Below are 23225 nucleotides of genomic sequence, written 5' to 3' on the forward strand. Positions count from 1 at the left end.
CATTGCATGTTTTTCTGCTCATGTTTTTATCTTCCTTTTGAAACATATGTTCAAGTCTTTTCTCATTTTTACTGTTACTCTTTAACTTTTTAATATATAATGGTATAAAAATATATTCTGGATAAAGTCATTTATCAGATATATGATTTTTTAAATATCTTATCCATGTTTCATTTATTTTCTTAATGATGTCTTTTAAGAGGTTTTAACTTTGATAAGTCTAATTTATTGTTTTTCTCATCTTATGATTAATGTTATCTGTGTCTTTTCCACTAAAAGTAGTATTTAATATAAATCACAAAGATATTCTCTTGAGCTTTAGAAGTTTAGTTTAGAAGTTTTATAGATTTACTATTCACACTTAGGTATATGATCAGCTTAAGTTAATGTCTATGGATGATTTGAAGTAGAGTTTGTGGTTTTGATTTGTTTTGCTTTTCCCCCATATGGATATCAAGTTGTCCCATTACCAATTGATGAAAAATATTAACATTTTTCCACTGACTTAAAATTACTCCTTCTTTGGAAATCAGTGCGGCTACTTCTGTGAGTATAATTTTCAAATATCAATTATATTTTCTTGCTCTATTTATTTGGTCCCATCACAATGTTTCAAATTGTCTTGATGAATAAAGATTTAGAGTAAATCTTGAGATAATAAAATGTAAATCTTCCAACTTCTTCCTTTTCAAGAAGACTAATCTGGGTTTGTTTACACATATAAATTTTGGAGTCAATTTCTCCATTTCTACAAATTACCATCTTTGGACTTTGATTTGGATAGTATAGGATATACACATAAATTTGGGGGTATTTGACAATTTAATAGCTATGAATCATGCAGTAAACAGTTAAGTAGCCAGTTCCTTTCAAAAATATTCTGGTGGCAAAGTGCCTAGAACATGTTGTGCACTTAATACTTTTACCTTTTTATAATTTGTTTTGTGCTTATTCATTGATTTCATTAGGCAGTAGCTACTAAAAGCACCTAATGTAGAGAAAAAATTAAGAAAAAACTAAAATCAAAGTGTTAAAAAATTATGGGACATAATTTAAAAATCCTGGCACAACAGGAACTGTGTGAATGGAAACTTTAACCTTGATAGCTGCTGCACCCACCTTCTGCATTTATAGTAACTAAAATTTCAGTATATACAATATTTCTTCTTTCAGAACCTCCCTTTCATAATTCTAAAGTCTTTTACTGATTTTAGAAAGGTCTCAGTTTAGGAAAAAGATGGCAATTGAAATAAAGCAAGACCACACATGAAAGGTGAAGATAATAGGCATTTGGGGAAGTTGAGGCTTGGATGGTGGTAGAAGTACACTTACCCAGGAAATAGGTGAGTCCCAAAGGCCCATGCCAACTACCTCATAATTTTGTTAACTGTCAGCTTTCCCTTTATGTGCTCAACATAGCCCTGTTATATTGTTACATATTTTTTCTGAATACATAGAATTCAGCATATGTTAACAGTATATAATACATAGTCCTCAAAATTCAGGCTTCCCAACATCACGTTCAATCACACTCAAGCTCCTTATGAGCGTACTGCCAAGCAGATCCTATCTATATTCGATAATTCAACTATATCCAAAAAGAGAATAAAAACTAAAACTTCCAAATAGTTGATAATTTTCAATTGATCAATATTAAGATTATTTTCATGGATTACTTATTTTTAAAAAGTAGAAAACTGGAGTTGCTGGATTTTTCCATTTAAAGCCTTTCTCTCTGCTGTTAGTCACTTTAGATTGTCAGTAGAAAACTAAAACTATACTCGAGACCTTGGATTGTGGCAACAAGTTTCTGTATTTTCTTTAGAAAATCTGAACAGTGCTTCCAATCTGGATGATTTTAGAATCACCTAGAAAGTATTAAAAGTAAATACACTTGTCCAGTTCATCACCTATGATAAAAATTTTTCTGGTTTTTCTCTGTATGTTTGGTAAAGAATCTGCCTTCCAATGGTGGAGACATAAGAGATGCAGCTTCAGTCTCTGGGTTGGGAAAATCCCCTGGAGTAGGGAATGGCAACCTGCTCTAGTATTCCTGCCTGGAAAATTCCAGGGACAGAGTAGCCAGGCAGGCTACAGTCCACAGGGTCACAGAGAGTCAGAGATGACTGAGTGACTGAGCATGCGCGCGCACACACACACACACACACACACACACACACACACACACACACACACACACACACACACACACACCTGCTCTAGTTGGAAAATTCCAGGGACAGAGTAGCCAGGCAGGCTACAGTCCACAGGGTCACAGAGAGTCAGAGATGACTGAGTGACTGAGCATGCGCGCGCGCGCACACACACACACACACACACACACACACACACACACCTGCTCTAGTTGGAAAATTCCAGGGACAGAGTAGCCAGGCAGGCTACAGTCCACAGGGTCACAGAGAGTCAGAGATGACTGAGTGACTGAGCATGCACACACACACACACACACACACACACACACACACACACACACGTGTATCTTTATATGCTTTTTTCTTTTTTGCTTTGGGTCTTTGTCGCTGTGCACAGACTTATCACTGTGACTTTTCTTGTTGCAGAGCCCAAGCTCTAGGCACACAGGCTTTAGTAGTTGCAGCACGTGGCTCAGTAGCTGCAGCTTGCCAGCTCTAGAGTGTGGACTCAGTACTTGTGGCTCACAGACTTAGTTGCTCCATAGCACGTGGAATCTTCATGTACCAGAGACCAAATCTATGTCCCCTGCATTAACCGGTAAATTCTTATACACTCTACCACTAGGGAGATCCTGTCTATGTCTTTAAGCAGAGAGAGAGAGTACTACAAAAAAAGGAAGAGGTGAAAGGATTGGACCTCTTAACAATTCAACAAGGCTGGAAACTAGATGGTTTTGGTCAGAATAACATATGGTGGCATGGATGTTGTGAATTTTGTCCCTTCTCATCTTATGACCTTCATCCACTCCCGGGGTTATGTTTGTGAATATGTTGCTTTACATGGCAAATAAGTCTTTAGTAATAGAGTTAACGTTGGTAATCAGTCAACTTTAAGAAAGGGAGATTTTCCTGGATTGTTCACGTGGGCCCACTGTAATCACATGGGCCTTAAAAGTGCAAACAGAAGTCAGAACAATGCAGTAGAAGAGCTGCGACAGAAGAGATTCTTCAGAAAGATAAGGCAGACAAGAAAAGTCAGACTTGAATTGTGGGAAGGATATTATCTACGGTTACTAGTTTTGAAGGGTTCCATGAGTCAGGGAATGTGGGTAGCTCTAAAAACTGGGGAGGCTTCCAACTGACAGCCACCCTAAGAAACAGGAGGCTCAGTCCTACAACCATATGGAACTGAATTGTGGCAACAGCTTGAAATAAGCCTGGGAACATATTCTCCCCTAGAGCCTTCAGACGGAAATGAATTCCTGCTAACCTTGATTTCAGTCCAACAAATCCCAGAGCAAAGAGCCAGTTGAGCCATACTGTGCCCAGTCTTGTGATCTATAGAAATATGAAATGACAATTTTGTGTATTTTTAAGCTATTAAATTTGTGTTCATTTATTACAACAAATTGTTACAGCAACAGTAGAAAATTAATAAAGACCTCATTAATTCATTTTTAGAGCCTAAACTTTTCAAATGCTTGAGAAACTTTATCAAACACAGCACATGAGTCAAATCCAGGTGACAGTTTGTTTTTGTATAGTCTTAGAGCTAAGAATTATTTTACATTTTAAGAGGTTAAAAAATGAAAAGAATATTTTGTGAAACATGATATTACATGAAATTCAAATGTAGACATATATAAATGAGGTTTTATTGAAACAGACTCACAATCATGTATGTATAGCCTATGACTACATTCTTGATGTAATATGAGTTAATTAGTTGTGACAGAGACCGTAGCTTGAAAAGCTAAAATATTATGAGAAAAAATTGAAGTTCTTTATCTTTCCCCCATTCCTCTCTATGCATATTTGGAGGTTCATTGAGGAAAGTTTTAAGAAGGTACAAATTCATCTTTATGGGTAGCCCTCAAAGTCCTCACACACTCGCTGTAGCCCACACTTAGAATTTTGAAATTTGTTACAAAATTCTTAATTGGGTTGTTCTTACCAGTTTATAAAGAAGCAGCAGGGTGTCTCAGGTCAGCAAATGCTTAGATCATGCTCTGTCTCATGCCAGATTTGGGGTTAGGTGATTGCCCTTTGACTTTGGCTTATGTTGGTTTCAAGAAAATTATTCATTTACAGTTTTTAAATTCATCTACAGTTTTTCAGAGACCTGAAAAAACTATTATTCTCACATTTAAAAACTGTAAGTGGTGACTTAGATGGTAAAGAATCCACCTGCCATGCAGGAGACCCAGATTCGATCCCTGGGTTGGGAAGATTCCCTGGAGAAGGGAATGGCAACCCACTCCAGTATTCTTGCTTGGGTAATTCCAGGGAGAGAGTAACCTGGTGGGCTACAGTACATGGGGTCACAAAGACACAACTGAGTGACTAACACTTTCACTTTCACCTCTGTGAGCTGAAAGCAGATTCATTGTTTAATTTGCACATATCATAAAGTATGCTTTTAGTTTCAACAAATTTTAGGAGTAGCGCAGACATGAGGAGTACTTTTTATTTTCCTCCAAACTTGAAATAGTGATGATAATAGGAATAACATTTACCATATGAATTGAGCAAAAATATTTTCCAATTAACCAATTTAATTAAAAAGTTAACAGCTTGAACTTTAAAATAGAATCCTCATATTTGAATCTTTAATTTTGGGGAATTTAGATGGGAGAATTTTGAAATTGTCATGTGTATTATTAGAAGGTGAAATCCTGGGAAGTACAGCTGTCAAAATTTCAATGGAATAATACCAACATTTAAAACTTACATAACAGTTATTCTATTTTTAAATTCAATAGTGAAAGGAAATGTTTGGAAATAGTACTGTTACCAGCCAGAAGGGGAGCAGAATTGGGGAATAAGAGGAAAGAGTATTTGTGACTATTATTGAATCTCATAATCACTCTGAAGAATTCTCTGCCAATGCATCTGGTGAGAATCCTGCTTTTTTGTTCAGCGGAAGCACACAAATCTGAGGTTCTGAAGATATTGAAGAGAAGAATGCCTGGGTGATGATGAATTTTTGTTAGGTCATGAGTAATAAATTGCTAAGGGTTAATATGACCACAAGAAAGAGTTGAGGGATACATGGTCTTAGAATTGGACACGACTTGGCAACTGAACCACAGCAAGCTTTTCTCTTAGTGCCATCATTTATCCTTTTAAGTGGAGACATGATGAAATGTGGGTTTCATCAAGAAACAAGGTTATTGTTGTTCTTCTCCTTTTTAATCCTTGTTTGTTTAACCTTTTGGTTAAGCTTGTGTCTTTTAGGCTCCAACAGTTTGAAGTAAGGCTCATGATGGTTCAAGGCATTCAGCCCATTTGAGTAGAAATTGATCCCAGGTCCCTACGGGTCCTTGGAACTGTGAGCGAGGGACTTCTACACCTCTGGGGTAGGCTAGGGTCTGTGGCCCTTGTCCAGAAGGAAGAAGTCCAGAAGAAGGGACCTTCAGCTCCTTACCCCTTAAGAATAAGGGTATTGAGTCTCTCAGCGGGGAATGAGACAGGCTGGGACCTGGGACCCCTTGCTACACAACCTTTTCTAGAGCAAAAAAATACAAAGAAACTCTATGGGACTAAAATCAACTGCATGCATGCACAGTTCAGGCAAATTCTGGACAAAAGATACAAAGAGACTGAAAAATCCAACTGCCACTTTTGAAGAGGCAGGGGTTCGGGAGCAAAAATAGGGTATTGCTTATGACCCACCACCACCTAAAGTGTCAGCAAAACACCCAAGCCAACCCTCTGGCCTGACCCCTGGACACATTCCTGTCCTCACCCCATAGAAGGAGCAAACTCTCACCCAGCCACCCCAGAAAGAGCAAGCAAGGGAAACTGTTCTTTGTTTTTGCTCCTCCCTGCTGCAGCAGGGGCCCCAATAAAGACTTGCCTGAAAAAAGAAAGAGAGAAGAACTGTGTTAGACTGTTGTTTGAGAAGTGAAAATGCTTCAGAGGGAGACCTAATAGGTCTATCAGTGAGGGAAGAGGGATGGTTGCTCAATAAAGATAACTCAAGGTCACATTATTTTGGTATGAATCATAGTATGGCATGAACAAAAATTCACAAGTTCAGACTCTTGATAATTGTTAAGGGGAATAAGAGTGAGTTGGAGAAGGAGAAGAGCTCTCACTAACTAAATTCATTGGGATTTACAATGTAAACTAGAATGCCAATCTAATCATTTGTAATGAGAAATGAAAATACAGTATGGGCCGGTCTACATACTACCTCTGTGTAGAAAAATCTTCATTGTTTACCCACATTATAATCCAAAGATAATAAGAAAAAAATAATTATCTATAATTTATTGAAGTTTTGTGAATAAATTAGTATGTGTTAATTCACTTAAACAGTTGTGAAATTAATCAATACTCAACAATTGCATCAATTACATCATCATAAATCAAGCTATAAAATTAGGTTAAATGAAAGAGCATTTGCTTGTACATTGTATTGCAGAAGTTGGTAATAGGACTCAGTTTACCAGGTTAGCACATTTAGAGGGACAATTTAGTTCCAAATCAGAATCCTGGTTACTAGTACTTTCAGGCAAATAAGTCATATATGATAACATTATCTTAATTGATGTATCACCTAGTCTTTCCATTTTCAATGGTCTTGGTTTTCAATACATACATCCATGCTGAGTCGAGCAGTAGTGTCCGACTCTTTGTGAACCCATGGTCTGTAGCCTGCCAGACTCCTCCGTCTATGGGATTCTCCAGGCCAGAATACTGGAGTAGGCTTCCATTTTCTCCTCCAAGGAGTCTTCCTGATGCAGGGATAAGAACCCACATCTCCTGTATCGGAAGGCTGATTATTTACCACTGAGCCACCTAGGAAGCCCTTTCAGTACATAACAGCTCCATAATTTTATACAATAGTAACTCTGACCTTGTTAAAGTATCTTTAATTATGGACCTTTGAAGCAATGGGAAAGAGAACTGAGGTATAGTGAGAATGCTAGTTATAAATATTTTTCTTTAAAATATTTCTTAATGTATTTTCACTTTGTGAAACTTCCTCAAAAAGGTCATATGATTCAAACAGACAGTGAAAAACTGAATCAATGTTCCTTCTCATTTATTTCATAAATCAGTCAGAATTTAATTTACCCAAAACAAGGATATTGGACAGATGCTAGTATATGATAAGACTTTGCTTCTCAAATTAATTATCAGGAGCAATGGAAGTGCTTCAGGAATTGAGTTGCTCAGTTCTATAATTTTTTTTGCCTACTGATAAGAATGTTAAGTACATTTTAACAGAAAAAAATACATTAATATATTTTTTAAATAAAACAATTTTTACTGTCCACACATTGCAATTCAAGTCATAACTGCTGATGTCGTATGCTAGTCACCTAACAGCAGAATGTTACTGATGTAATCAAAGTGAGCTAATTATAAAGATGATGTGTCCTCTTGAGAACTGAAGCTTTAGTGAAATATTCAGGCAGCAAGTACTCCCCTTACAGATATGATCTCTACCTTAGAAACATTCTACTCTATCAATTTCTCATTGAAAAAGTTGCTAGTTGTAAAGTTAATCTAGTTGAAAAGTTATTTATTCTTTCCAATTCCAAACTTAAATCTATTGTATAAAATTTAAATAATTATGGATCAAATGATAAACTTTTTCCTGCAATTCATTGTAAACTATAATATTTTTTTAACAGAGAGCAATATAATTTGTACTTAAATTTCACTTCACTTTTTTTAACAAACATCCTTTATTGAGCTTGTTAGATCCAAAAACATAGTTTTTATTTTCTGAGGAATTATACATATAATTAGAGTACTATACTACTAGCCATTGTCTAATACTACCAGATGGACAAGGAGGCCTGGAGTGCTGCAATTCATGGGGTTGCAGAGTCGGACACAACTGAGCTACTGAACTGAACTGAACTGAATACTACCAGAATTGTTGTTACAACTGTTCTCGGAGACTAAACTGTTCACAAGCTTCCTTATGGTTATGGTCAAATGTATGGTCATGTTGCCACATCCAGTTGGGAAGACTAGATTCAGAACCCATTTGGAGAGGACAATGTGGATGCCCCAGTCATCATATCTTCCCCAGGTATTGATTATTCACTTTCATTGTATGATTAATAGAGATGCCTCAGATTTCATAGATACGCCCTGATGATAGCCTTTTCTCAAAAAGTAAATGACTCCTTTTTATTATTAGGGTGTTTGTGGGTGTCTATTAAACAGTCAAGAAAAAGTTTCTAATCTTACTTCTTTCCCCAGTGTTCATCTTCCTCACTTATTTCTCCTTGCTGTCTAATATTTATTTTTTTAAACAGGATTATTGCAGAAAATGAGGAAGAGACAGTTCTGGAAAGGATGTTACATTTCCTTCTCAGAGATAAAGCAGTGATACAGTGGGGACAGAGGTAACAGTTATAGCAGTTGTTAGCATAACTATTAACAGTTATACTTCTATGATTGCTACACATATAATGGAGTTTTTTAAGGCTAATTTCCAAAGAATGGGTTCAGGAAAAGGATAGGGTTAAACAACAAGAGCCATAAAAATGACATGGATGACAGACTGTGGTCAGCGTATGGGAAAATATAAACTGAGCCTTATGTTAGTGGAAGCCAGGGAGAGGCAGTATCTATGGAAGTGTAAATCATATTGCTATTTGTTTCTTTTTCTCTTTCTATGCTTTAGAAGCTCGCCATCCTCCAAAATCTCAACCTTTCCCCCTGCCCCTTATTAAGTGTATCTTTAGGATACACTGGAAAATTCTGTCTTTGATTTTGTGCTACAGCTTAGTTGAGTGTCTATGAAGTGAAAATGTAAGTAGTATCTTACACACAGGGCCAGCCCTAGTTTATCTTATAGATTTGCTTTCACAGTAATCTATAAATGCCCTTTACCTTTCTATGCATCATTCTGATGAAGCACCATAACCAAACACCGAGCAAAACATTTCAAAATGCTAAGGGTGCAATTCAATACTTTTAAGTTTAAACAATTTTTTTAAACAGAGGATGAACATGGCTCTGAGGGAAAGATCTTTTACTGCTCATGCATTCATCTGCTTCTTTTCATGCTTTTTAAAGCAATCACTGTTCTATGAAGCATTTTTCTTTCTGTAGGGCTCCAAAGCTAATGAATTAGCCCAATTACTCATGACACAAAAGAGGAAAAACACTTCACAAGTCCTTATTACCTCTGGTACTAAGGAAGAACGTTTAACTAAAACCTCAGGAAAGTGATACACTGACTAAAATTCTAAAATATGTGCACAAATTATCTGTGGTGAAGGCAAAGAGAGAATTATCAACTTCACTCATTAGATATAATCTTATCCTTTTTAAGGAAAACATGCAAAAGGAAAAGCAAATTTATGAAGAGTCCATGACATCCTTTCCCTGATCACTTTAAATGTCCTACATTCAACTATGCCCCACTTGAGTTTGACCAACAGTTCATGCTTACTGCATCTTCAGCCTGTCTCTCAATATGCCTAGTTACTTACATCATCTGTGGCAGTTACTAAAGTTAACCTTGGTGTTTAGAAGCGAACAATTAACTTCTTTTTGTATCTTCTAAGTGCCTACCAAAATTGTGTCCTTGGGACTTCTTGCTTTTTTTACTTATACAGATTTAGAAGTTTCAGAATATCCCTCTTTGTTCCCCATCATACCCAAAGCCAAGCGATATGAGGCTATCACACCTAGTAAACCTGAGTTTCACTAGTTCGTTGATTTAATTGACTGTCTTTCTTCTCCTGCCGGGAGCCAACATATGAGACCCTACCCATGACAAGGCCATAAGGGAGAAAACCTGATGGGCAAGGCGGATCAGGTTTTCAGGGGTTTTTGAAAAGGCCAGCTCACGAGATCCCACCCATGACAAGGTCACGAGGAGAAAGCCTGACAGGCAAGGCAGATCAGGTTTTCAGGGATTTCAAAAAGCTGCCCTCGGCGCTCACCTTAAAGATGATATCTGTCTTTCTGATGCCTGCCTCAATGGACTGCTCCCTAATTTCTGTGATACAGGCAGAAGGCCTTCCCCGATCTCTTCCCAAATAAGAATCAATTTAGAACTTTAATCAATAAGTTTCCCAGGTGGTGGTATTTTATGAGATTATTCAGGGTGAAAGGAGTGTTTTTAATTTAAACTCCTTTGCTGGTAGTTTGTTAGCCAAATACATTTATGCCCTTGCTACTAATATGCATGATTGCTTATAATATCCCAATCATAAAATAGCATAAAGAACCTGATTATATAAAAGCCCTAATAGACATAGAGCCCTTTTAAGGGGTAAAGGAGTCCTATTAGAAAACAAAAGAAAAATTATTCTATAGGTGGTTCTTGGGTTGAGATTTGCTTGCTGTGTTTGCTTGCTGTGTTTTACTTGCTGTGTTTTGCTTTTAATGTGCTAAGGTTGTGTTATAGAAACCATTGTTAATATAGTTAAAGATCCAGAGAAATAAGGACTTAGCCCTAGTGTGGTTACAATGAGATGGTTGTTAATTGTCAGTCAGGAGTGCTAGGCAGAAGCTGCCTCACCAAAGTCACAGAGTCAGTGTGGGGTAAACTTCTTAGATAAACACAACTGACAACTTTTGCAGAAAGATTAATTTTTGTATTAACAAGAATATAATTCTACTCTGTACTACTTCCCTATGAGACTGTTATCTTTCAGTTAAGGTCACCATAAAAACAGAAAATAGGTTTACATTCACCTGACCTGCATAAAATGTTAATAGCCCCAAGACCAGAAGATCATGTGCTAAGAATTACTATAGAATTAGAAAGCAAAAAATTCCTGCTTTTCCTAAAAAGCAAAATGATGTAATGCTAATCCTGTGTAATCATGAGTAAGCATCTTGTACCTTGAAAACGTTCTGTGAAAGGGTATAAAACCGGTTGTCAAAAAGTAAAACACAGACTTGGCCCTATCAAGGCTGGTCTCACGTGTCTTCTCCCTCTCTCTCTCTCTCTCTCTCTCTCTCTCTCTCTCTCTCTCTCTCTCTCTCTCTCTCTCCCCCGACGCCATTCATCCTGAGGGTACCCCCTGGATCCTGCCAAGGCTGGACCCCGGTATTCTCCCTCACCCACAGTGAGCATTAAACTCAGTAAAGTAGGGACCATATCTTCTTTTGTCACCTCTTTATAATAGGGCAAGTAGCAGCTTGTTCAGCATCAGGAAATAATAGGTATTAAGACTTATAAAATTATAATGAGTCATGCACAGATTTCAATATTTATTTGCCAAATATTCACTTCTGTGTCTCACTTTAGCAATGTTTCCAATGAGTAAAGCAAAACGAGAATACTCTTTATGAAATTGATCTAGAATAGAGAATTAGGTGGTTACTTATTAATACAGTTTATCAAAGACTACTTATATAAATCCTAGTTACTACTTGGATAACATGGAAGTGTATTTCTTTTATAAAAATATACAGTGTGTTAGCCATATTATTAACAGGCTATATTAGTAGACTCATCAAAAATATCTACTTTATCATCATCATTTTATTTATCTTTAAAATATTCTGGGAAAATAAACTACATTTGATTTTTCCTCCCTAAAGTTTAAAATGTAAATTTTATTGAACAGACTGTAGTTTTCTTTTGTTGCTGACATCTTAATATACTTAGTGAAGGTATCATTTTTCTCTCTTCTTTGATGTTAGTTATAGTAAATTATATGTTAGTTAAAGTAAATCTTCAAAGGAGGTCCAGTTTAGTTTCAAAGAATTCAGCAAATTCATAGTATACTCTGAAATATTATAGATAATACTAAATCAGACATGTATTCAAATGACATGGATGAGAAGGGGCAAAACTGGGATTCAAATCAAACTCTGTCTCATTATTGGGGTTTCAGAGAAGTCAAAGCAGATAGTGAAAAATTCAAACAGAATATCAAAGCAAAATTATAAAAATGCTTCATACTGGGTTGGGGGCAAGTGATCTCTTTGCATGGGGAAAGTCAAGATGGACCATAATGGTCTGTGACATAATAAAATTCAATGAAAAATTAATTGTCTAATAACATATTTATAAAACACATGAAATATGCAGGCACACCGTAAATTCTGAGCAGAAACGTGAAGAAAAAAGATCCTGTCCTCATGAAGCTTGTATGGTAATGCACTTCATGATCCTTTTCTAGAGATTGAGAATAATTTCACAGTCTTCATAAAAGATTAAGCATAAATCTGAAAATGCACACAGCTGGGTATCAGGTTATATTTTTAATCATTATTTCTAGTTTTGCCCATACCTTCGATTTTGACAGTATGACTTTATACATATTTATGTTAGTCATTGAACTCTAATTTCAGTTGCAAAGAAAATAATTTTTTTGTTTGTTTACTGATGCAAAATGGAAGAAGATGCAGAATAATGTTGAGAGAACTGAAAATAACTTTTTCTGAAGAACTTTTAATAAACACGCATGTCTCTTTTGTGTATTAATTATTTGAAATATAAAATTCACTGGATGAACCCTGTATAATCTAACTAGTATATACACAGTAGACTAGCAGAATGATAAGTTTGGATAAGCTTTTTACATTTATTAATTTTTTTATATTTAATTTTAGATATATTAGATATGCCCATGAAGTTATGTTATAATTTGGGGCATTTTAGAATCTGAGCACAATATAAATACAAGTAAGAACATCTCTTCTGTTTTCCAAAAGAAAGAAAATCTTGTAGGACATTTGGTCCTGTCCAAATGTCCATAAGCTATTTGGTCCACACCAAAGGTCCTTGAAATGTGGTCCTATAAAATACCATGAACATATTTGATTGATGTCAATGATTTTGGAAAGATCAGTTACTTTGACTTTATCATAATGATGTCTTCTCTTTAGATTTTACTTCAGGATTTGAAAGTATGAGAGGCATGAAGACATGATGTTGTTTGATCACATAAAAAATCTCTCTCCAAGATATTTTTTACAATAAAAACAGTAAACAGCTCTAGTTCAGAATTTGGAATTTAAAATGCAAATGGACCTTAATGTGCACCATTGCCTCAGCAGCTCAGTGGTAAAGAATCTGCCTGTAATGCAGGAGATGTGAGTTCAGTCTCAAGGTTGGGAAGTTCCCTGGAGGAGAAACTGGCCACTCATTCCAGTATTCTTACCTGGGAAATCCCAGGACAGAGGAACGTGGCGGACTACCGTCCATGGGGTCGCAAAGAGTGGAACATGACTTAGTAACTAAACAACAAATGCAAATGCCTAAGTTTTAAAAGTTTTCCCCATTTTTTTCTTCAAAGAAGTACGTGACTTCCAGACACATTGTATTAGGATGCCAGCACAAAGTATCTAACTCAACGCAGAAGAATTTTTCACCGATATTGACATCAAAGTTAGGACTTAAAAAGTGAAACTAGATGACTACCACACACACAAAAAAATAGCATTCTTTCTGAAATGCAAAATAGTCTTTTTTTTAAATTAGCGTATGGTTACTTTACAATATTGTGTTAGTTTCGGGGTTCAGCAGAATGATTTGGTTCTATATCTTGCATAAGCATTCATTTTCTTACTCTAATTTCCCATTCCTTCCTCAGTAATAAAAAATTAAGCAAGGACACTGAAAAAAAAAAATTGCAAACCATCAAAACTTTTGAAAATATCACCATGCAAGTTGCATCAAAATAAATACATTTTAAAATTTTCATAGGATATTGATAGATGTTTTCTGTTCATTGGCAGCAGAAAATCTGAGAACAGTGTATCATTCCTCACAGAGGTAAGATGTTTAGCACATTTTCCCCTCAAAGTTCCAAAGTGATCACTTGTGTGTATACTGATGAGTTCCTGTGATACATGAAAATTAAAATTGTCATTTCAGTAGATCTACTGTGACTATCACAGCATTGAACAGTAAGCAAAGAATGAAAGCTATGCATCCAAATGCTAGTATTAGTATTTCTGGATGTGTAGATCAGTAGAACAGGAAGACAAATTGGAGCAAATACTCATCCCTGCACTTTGCATACTGAGCTGCAGACTAGAAGATGAAGATGGTATCCTTTGTTAATAATCTGTGATAAGAATAAAATCATGTGATCCCATCCTGTAGCATTGATTATAAATAGAATTTTCAGAGATTTTAAGTCTTTTAACACAGAAACAGATTTCTAGATGTTACATTTCTATTGTGATAGTCAAAACACTCAAATATTCAATATTTATTTAAATTATGGAGTTCTTTTAAAAAAAAAAGAAATGATAGCAACTGTTTAGTTTCTGTGTGACTTCTACTGACTTTACCAAGTTCTGAAGACTGAAGCCGATTATGTGCTGAAACCCTAGGTTCTTGTCAAATGAAGTGCTTCTATTTCTTCTAAATCACTTCTAAGAAGTCATATCCAGGACCACTGTTTCTATTTAAGTCACTATTTTGTAGGAGACGATGGGCTTCCCTGGTGTTAAAGAATCTGCCTGCAACGCAGGAGACCTATGTTCAGTCCCTGGAGAAGGGAATGACAACCCACTCCATTCCTCTTGCCTGGAGAATTCCATGGACAGAGGAGCCTGGTGGGGCCATGAGTTGCAAAGTGTCGGAACGACTGAGCGACTAACACTTTAGGGGAGTGGTAAGTGGGAAAGTACCTGTGAATTTGCACCATTTGCACAAAGGAAATGTATGTACCTATTTGACATAGAATAGCTACAGGAGGAAACATGGAAGAATAACACTTATTCCAAAGGCCTATGATAGAAAAACAATAAAAGATGCTCTGGTCACATCAATTCATTTTGTTTTCTCTGCTTAAATAGAGCACCAAGCAATTCTTATTCACAAAAAAGGAACTCATGTAATAAACAAGAATTTTTACAAATCATTCTAACATCCTTATTTTTCTCTGTTTTTTTTTTTTTTAATTTTATTTTATTAGTTGGAGGCCAATTACTTCACAACATTTCAGTGGGTTTTGTCATACATTGACACGAATCAGCCATGGATTTACACGTATTCCCCATCCCGATCCCCCCTCCCACCTCCCTCTCCACCCGACTCCTCTGGGTCCTCCCAGTGCACCAGGCCCGAGCACTCGTCTCATGCATCTCACCTGGGGTAGTGATCTGTTTCACCATAGATAATATAAATACAAACAAAATTGACAAACCATTAGCAAGACTCATTAAGAAACAGAAAATAACCAAATTTTTCTCTTTGTTAATACAATTTCAATCAATCAGTATAGAGGAATGTCTAGAGATCTAATGTATCACATGATGGCTATAGTTAATAACATTGTATTAAATATTGGAAATTTGCAAAGAGAGTAAATTTTGGGCTGTTGCTTGGTTGCTAAATCATGTCTGACTCTTTTGCAATCCCAGGGACTGTAGCCCACGAGGCTCCTGTGTTCATGGGATTTCCCTTGGCAAAAATACTGGAGTGGGCTGCCATTTCCTTCTCCAGGGGATCTTCCATACCCAGGGATCCAACCAACGTCTCCTGCTTTGGAAGGTAAATTCTTTACTGCTGAGCCACCAGACACTCTCATTTTAGAAAGGTAATTATGTAAGGAGATATTATGTTAATTAGTTTGACTGTAGTGATTATTTCACTATGTATATGTATAGTAAATGACCATATTGTACAGCTTAAACATACATATATAATTTTAATTTTAAAATAAAATTAAAAGGTAGAATGTCCTTACTGGTTGTATTTATCATTTCAAACCTTATCCTTTGTTTGCTTCTTTTAATGCATTAGCTAATACATAGTGGTTTAAATATGGATCGGCTTTAATTTAAAACTTTTTTCTTTTGGGAAAGCATATTAGATTTAATTCTGAAAACCCATTGGAGTTCTGCTCTGTCGTTTCTGAGAGTGGGTCTTTCATTATTTTTTAAGGATGCAGAACTGCTCAATGTAGCATGGAGAGAGAACAATAAGCAAACTTTGAAAATTAAGTCTATAGTTTTTTCTCTTCCCAGTTCATCATGATGTATATGAAAATTTGCTGTAAGTGTGAAGATGTTGCCACAGAAACGCTGAAAATGAAAACATTCCATGTGAAATTGTGATATATGGTTCAGGTCAGGAATTTCAAACGAGAATATATATCCTGGATGTCTGACAGTTCATATTCAGACTTGGTAGTTCTGAATGAGGTTTAATCATTCAGTTAAAAAAAAAAAGTTTCTCTATTTTAAGATTAAAAAACATGATGTTTCTTACAACACTGTAAAGCAAGTTTAGCCTAACTAAAAGAAAAAGAAAAACACTCTGCTTCTCAAAACTGATAATATATAGAATGATTGTTCTTTCTTCTTTCTCTTTAAGTGAAAGAGTAAGTTGCTTTGTTTTTATTTTAATTTTTAAAGTGGAAAAATGCCATCTTAATCATGAAAAGGACACTGAACTTGAGAATGTTTAAGTTTACAGACAAATTTTTTAAAGAAGTTTGAGGAGTATTTAAGTCAGAAAATCTTTTATTAATTGTTGTGTTCTAGTTGATTTGTAAATAACAGAGAGTATCATATGAAAATAGGTAAGTGAAAATGAAATAAAAAATAAGATCCTCAATTATTTCTGTTTGTCATTTCAGAGTATTAGATTCCTGAGCAAAAATCATGGTTATTGTGAAGTGAAATATTTCCCGCTATATTGGTGGGCAAGAAATATCACAGCCACCAACGATTTCTAGCCTCCAAATGTGAATAAGGGCTCCCAAAAGGGAACACAATGCCTGCCTACCATCCAGCAGAAGCCCCCCACCTCCACACCCACAGTGATTGCTGAGTAGTTTGGGGGTGTGGATGAAAAAAGCTGCCATCCATCACACCAGACCCCTTATGGCAATTAAGGAATTAACGATGTGAACAATCTAGAGAGGATTCGGCTGAATAGCTGGGGTACATATGAAAAGACTGAATTTGGTGAGCCCACAGACTTGCATCGTCCCTTACCTAGTAAAAGGCTAAAGTCCTTATCTTGGTATCTTATTTTCCTTACTACTTTATTATTAACATCTTTGATGTTCAGACTGCCTGCTCTCTTTGTTGCAGACTTGTATGTAGCCTGACTCCCTCCCTTGCCTCTTTGGAGCAATTTTCTCAGGGCTACTGAGATACTGCCTCCGGGGCTTGAAGTCCTTAATATTCCCAACGAATAAAATAACTCTCTACTTTCAGGTTGTGACTAATTTTTCAGTTGACATTACTTGAAAAGAAAAAAAAAATCATACAATTCACTGTTGAAGTGAAGTGACTCAGTCGTGTCTGACTCTTTGCGACCCCATGGACTGTAGCCTACAAGGCTCCTCTGTCCATGGAATTTTCCAGGCAAGAGTATTGGAGTGGGTTGCTATTTCCTTCTCCAAGGGATCTTCCCGACCCAGGGATCAAACCCAGTTCTCCCGCATAGCGGCCAGACGCTTTATTGTCTGAGCTACAACTCACTGTTACATATTGCAAATGTCCATTCTGCTCTTATACTAAAAGGGGTATAAAAACCAGTATGCTAACTTAGGCTGAAAATCAGCATGGTTTAATGTTAAGACCTTGACTCTGGGTTTCTGCTTGGGCTTGGGTCTACATCTCAGCTCTGATTTTTAGTTGTACATATACACCATGGAATATTACTCAGCCATTAAAAAGAATTCATTTGAATCAGTTCTAATGAGATGGATGAAACTGGAGCCCATTATACAGAGTGAAGTAAGCCAGAAAGATAAAGAACATTACAGCATACTAACACATACATATGGAATTTAGTATATGTCTTTATAACTCTTCTATAACCTTTTAAATTGAGAATGGCTCAGTCGTGTCCAACTCCTTGTGATCCCATGGACTGAGGCTTGTCAGGCTCCTCTTTCCATGGAATTCTCCTGACAAGAATACTGGAGTGTGTAGCTGATCCCCAACCCAGGGAGTGAACCCAAGTCTCCCGCATTGCAGGTGGGTTCTTTACCATCTGAGTCTCTAGGGAAGCCCAAGATTACTGGAGTCAGTAGTCTATCCCTTCTCAAGGGGATCTTCCTGACCCAGGAATTGATCCGGGGTCTTAATGGAAAGATTAATACTGGCTGACTCAAATTTATTGTGAGGAGTGAATGAAAAACATGCATTAAATGGCTTGCCATAATCTTTGGCAAGGATAGGCGCTCAGAAAACATTGGCTATTATCACTATCTGATAATTGCATATAACTCTGTTAATTAGGGTTTCAGTTTCTACTCTAGCTTAGCTATTGTAAAACACAGCTCTACACCCAGCACACAATTAATTGGTTCTTCTCTGACTAATGAATTTGAAATAATTAAATGATTTGTCTGAACTATTAATGACTAAAATTAGAGATTCATCATTATAGTTTCTGGCCTTTCAAAAGGACTATATACAAACAATCGAGGATAAATAGTAGTTTCTTTGTTAACATGTTGAAAAGTGCAGAAGTAATAGACTGCAAGCAATACTCTCAGGCCATCTCTTCTCATGGTTTTATTATACATTGAGCTCTTCCCTCGTTTTAACTAAAATCATTCTTGTTTTAATTTAAGCTTTTGTGCTTCCCTTCTTTTTGTTTCTTCCTTTTTTTGTTTCTGTTCTCTAAGGATTTGGAAAATACTCATTTATATATTCAGGAAAAAAAGGTGAATTTAAGGATCTTGTATAAGTTACATAACTAATTATGTAGCTTCATACTTAGCTGTACGCTAAGTCATATGAGTTAAATTATTTCTATCACTTCTTTACATTTTGTTCCATTATTATCAATCATCCTAAAAGCTATTCTAGTTTCATGTCATCCTTTTAAACAAAGGCGGCCCAAATGGGACCCAGAGGTTTTTTGTTTTTATTCCAGATGTTCAAATTCTCCTTTTACTTTTTTTAATTTATTTTTTTATTGAAGGGTAATTGCTTTACAGAATTTTGCTATTCTCTGTCAAACCTCAACATGAATCAGCCGCAGGTACACATATATCCCCTCCCTTTAGAACCTCCCTCCCATCTCCCTCCCCACCCCACCCCTCTAGGTTGATACAGAACCCCTGTTTGAGTTTCCTGAGCCATACAGCAAATTCCCGTTGGCTATTTTGCATATGGTAATGTGAGTTTCCATGTTACTCTTTTCATCCATCTCACCCTCTCCTCCCCTCTCCCAGTGTCCATAAGTCTGTTCTCTATGTCTGCTTCTCTTTTGCTGTCCTGTATATAAGTTCTTCAGTACTATTTTTCTAGATTCCATACATATGTGTTAGAAAATGATATTTATCTTTCTCTTTCTGACTCACTTCACTCTGTATAATAAGTTCTAGGTTCATCCACTTCATCAGACCTCAAATGTGTTCTTTTTTAGGGCTGAGTAATATTCCACTGTGTATATATACCTCAGCTTCTTTATCCATTCATCTGTCGATGGACATCTAGGTTGCTATCAAGTTCTAGTTATTGTAAATAATGCTGCAATGATCAATGGGATACATGTGTCTTTTCATTTTGGTTTTCTCAGGGTATATGCCTTGGAGTGGGATTGCTGGGTCATATGGTGATTTTACTCCTAGTCTTTTAAGGAATCTCCAAACTGTCTTCCATAGTGACTGTATCAATTTACATTCCCACCAACAGTGCAAGAGTGTTCCCTTTTCTCCACACCCTCTCCAGCATTTATTGTTTGTAGACTTTTTATGAGGGCCATTCTGACTGGTGTGAGGTGATATCTCATTGTAGTTTTGATTTGCGTTTCTCTAATAATGAGCAATGTTGAGCATCGTTTCATGTGTTTGTTACCCATCTGTGTGTCTTCTTTGGAAAAATGTCTGTTTAGGTCTTTTCCCCACTTTTTGGTTTGGTTGTTTGTTTCTCTGGCATTGAGTTGTATGAGCTGCTCTATATCTTGGAAATTAATACTTTGTTGATTTTTTCATTTGCTATTATTTTCTCTCATCCTAAGGGTTGTCTTTTCACCTTGCTTATAGTTTCTTCTGCTGTGCAAAAGCTTTTAAGCTTCATCAGATCCCACTTGCTTACTTTTGTTTTTACTTGTTACTCTAGGAGGTGGGTCATAGAGGATCTTGCTTTGATTTATGTCATCTAGTGTTCTGCCTGTGTTTTCCTCTAAAAGTTTTATAGTTTCTGGTCTTACATTTAGGGACCCAGAGTTTTAATGGAAAGATAGTTTGACTGATATAGAATGGAAGGACAGGCCAGCTTCCATTCCCCACATATTCTAACTTTATTTAGTTATGGCAATCATGATCTTACTTGTCTTTCTTTGTATTATTTTATTAAATTCTTCCTTATTCTGTATTTGCATTGTTGCTTATTCTTTTGAAATTCATTAATCTCTGTAATGTGGGTCGTAATTGTGAGTTCATTTAATTTCATTGCTCCTTCAGATTTGATTTTCTTGGTCTTAATTCTTCCCATACACATTATCATCAAGGATTTTGGAAGGAAAATGTCTCAAAAGATATAACTCCTAAGATATATTTATCTAGATAACAGCAACTATCCTGTATTGAATGATTTTGTGCCAGACACTTTGTAGTGATGTTCTCATTTAGTCATCATAAGAAGAAAGAGTCTTTTATTATCCTCATTATCAAGATGAGGGAAATGAGGCCAAAGATGACATATGTAGTGATTATAAAAGTGGCCTTGGAGATCAGATTTGTCCTCTGACACAAATTATTTTTATAACCACATCTGAACAGATCTCCCTTCCCTCCTCTCTCATTCTTTTCCCCTTCACTGTCATCTTCCCTCATTCTTGATCCTTTTTCCACTTCCATGCCTTTTACAGGAAATATACATGTATATTTCCTTTTACTTTTTCTTTATATTGTTCAAGGGCTGAGAGAGTCAAAGATGCATTGGGCAGGGATTCTACACTCAAGTAACTTCCATACTGAAGCTTCTATCATAGTGCCATATGCATAGTTGATATTTACTAAATATCTTCCGATGAATCAAGGAATAAAACAAATGAATCTCCAATGTTACCAAGATGGTGTAGTAAGATTTACCAGCCTCTGTCACCTCGCAAATCTAGGCATGGATACAAACAGTTCTGGGAAAGTTCTGTAGTTCACTTAAGAAGCTTACACAACACAGAGCAACAGAGTAGAACCAACAAATTGAGAATAATTGATCACAAAGGAAAAAAAGGACAGCTTCATTTGCTGCATCATCTCATCTTCTAAAGTGTCATTGCTTGGGGCAATGACACTTTTCAAGGACAATGACAGGACAATGACAATTTTCAAGAGGAAACTCCCCAGCTAGAAAAATTTCCTCTCAATTGGGGAAGAGGAAACAGGGAATGACCAGCTACCCCAGTCTTTCAGAGAACTGCATGAAAGACCCACTTTAGTTTCACCGCAACCAGAGACCAGCAAAGCTGAGATGTGTAGAGACTGCTAGCAACTAGAAAGAAAAGTAGAAGCTACCAGTATCAGCCAAGCAATAAGAGTAAATTCTGTGCCCAGTGACTTACCTGCAGACAATCTCAGCAGCTTTCGCCACTGAAGAAACCAAAGCCCCTGCAGATTTCATTAGTTTTTGCCTCACAAGTATTTGTGTTTGCTGACACCTGTTACCATAGTCGCTCCTGCTCCTTCCCCACCACCCCAGACCACGACCCTCACTGGGAGTCCACCTAGACCTCTGTAGTTATGCAACTACTAGATTCCAGTCTGATGAAACAGATACAACTGATATTTTATTTATTTTTCATTTCCACTTCCCATGAGAGCTTCAATACACATGGCTTAAAACAACTTTTTTTTTTTTTTGCTTCATTTTGAGGTGAACAGAAATAAACACTCAGGAGATTTCTCCACATAAATTCAGAGGAAGTTTGGGGGAAATAATTAATCTGAGCATATGCATCCTACATGTATATACCCTACAAAAACACTCAGAGAAATAAACATGCCTTATCTATTCTACAATCCAAGATTAGTTGTATTAGTTGAGTTAAAACTCAAAAGCTATGTAAGGATTTCTGATTAAATCTAAAAATTAGGTTATTAAGTAGTTGATTGCTGATTTGTTCTTTCAGTGATTATATGCTAAGTGGAAGAAGTAAAAGATAAATACATACATCTCTTATTTTGAGCCCAAAACACATGTTATTTCTGTTTTACATGACAACATGCATCAACATGGTATTCTTTCTTCTGACAGATTTTCTCTTTGCCTACTATTGTCAGATCTGGTATCTAAGTCTTGTCATTATTTACCTTTATGATCCCATGGAATTAGTGCAGACTGTGATACTGTTGTTGTTTCTGTACTTGGTGATTAGACCTATACCATGCTTGAACACCCTTTATACATTGGAAATTGTGATGGATAACTTGACCGAATGAGGCAACAGATTATAATGAGTTTTCTTTAATAAACTGACTGTCAAGGGAATACAAATATTATTTGTGAAGAAAAAGAACTCAGTGACTTTAAGCTATTCTATCAAATACTCAGAGACTGGTCATGAGTGGATCAGAATTAATAAAAGCAATTTAAGCATCTACTGACAGGGATATTGTCATGCTCTCTCTTGGAATGTGGACACATTTTCTAGCAAGGATGGATAAGGTTTGTCTCCGTCACTGGGAACACCAGGTGAGGAGTGACTGTTTCCATTCTGAGTAGTTTCTCCGTTAACAGGGTATTTTGGTACCTGGAAAGACTCCTCCATTGGCAGTGCCTCTAGATCCTGTTCATCATTTAAGAACCAATACATGTAAATGTCCATTCCCCACTTTATTTTTATCTCCAACTTCAGTGTTATCTATTAGTCAAACTCTCTAAAATTGTTGATATTTGGCTATTTTTTACATCAAAAATGGCCATTTTTATGGCTCAGCATAATATATCTTTCATGAACACATCACACAGTATCTGTTATAGATAACATTACAGAGATCTGTTCCAGGTAGGTTCAAGAGATTTGAGACTATTTTGGAAAGCAGCCATACCATCAGAAGCAAAGTAAACATCTAATACTTAAGCATGTGCATGCACATGCATGTGTGTGTGCGTGTGTGCAGTCTTTATAGTACAGGAAATATTGTAAAGATGTGAGAAGGGTAAGAACACAACCGTTTATAGAGCATCTATTAAGTGTCA

The sequence above is a fragment of the Muntiacus reevesi genome, chromosome 5 (assembly GCF_963930625.1).
Source record: "Muntiacus reevesi chromosome 5, mMunRee1.1, whole genome shotgun sequence".
Taxonomy (NCBI): Eukaryota; Metazoa; Chordata; class Mammalia; order Artiodactyla; family Cervidae; genus Muntiacus; species Muntiacus reevesi.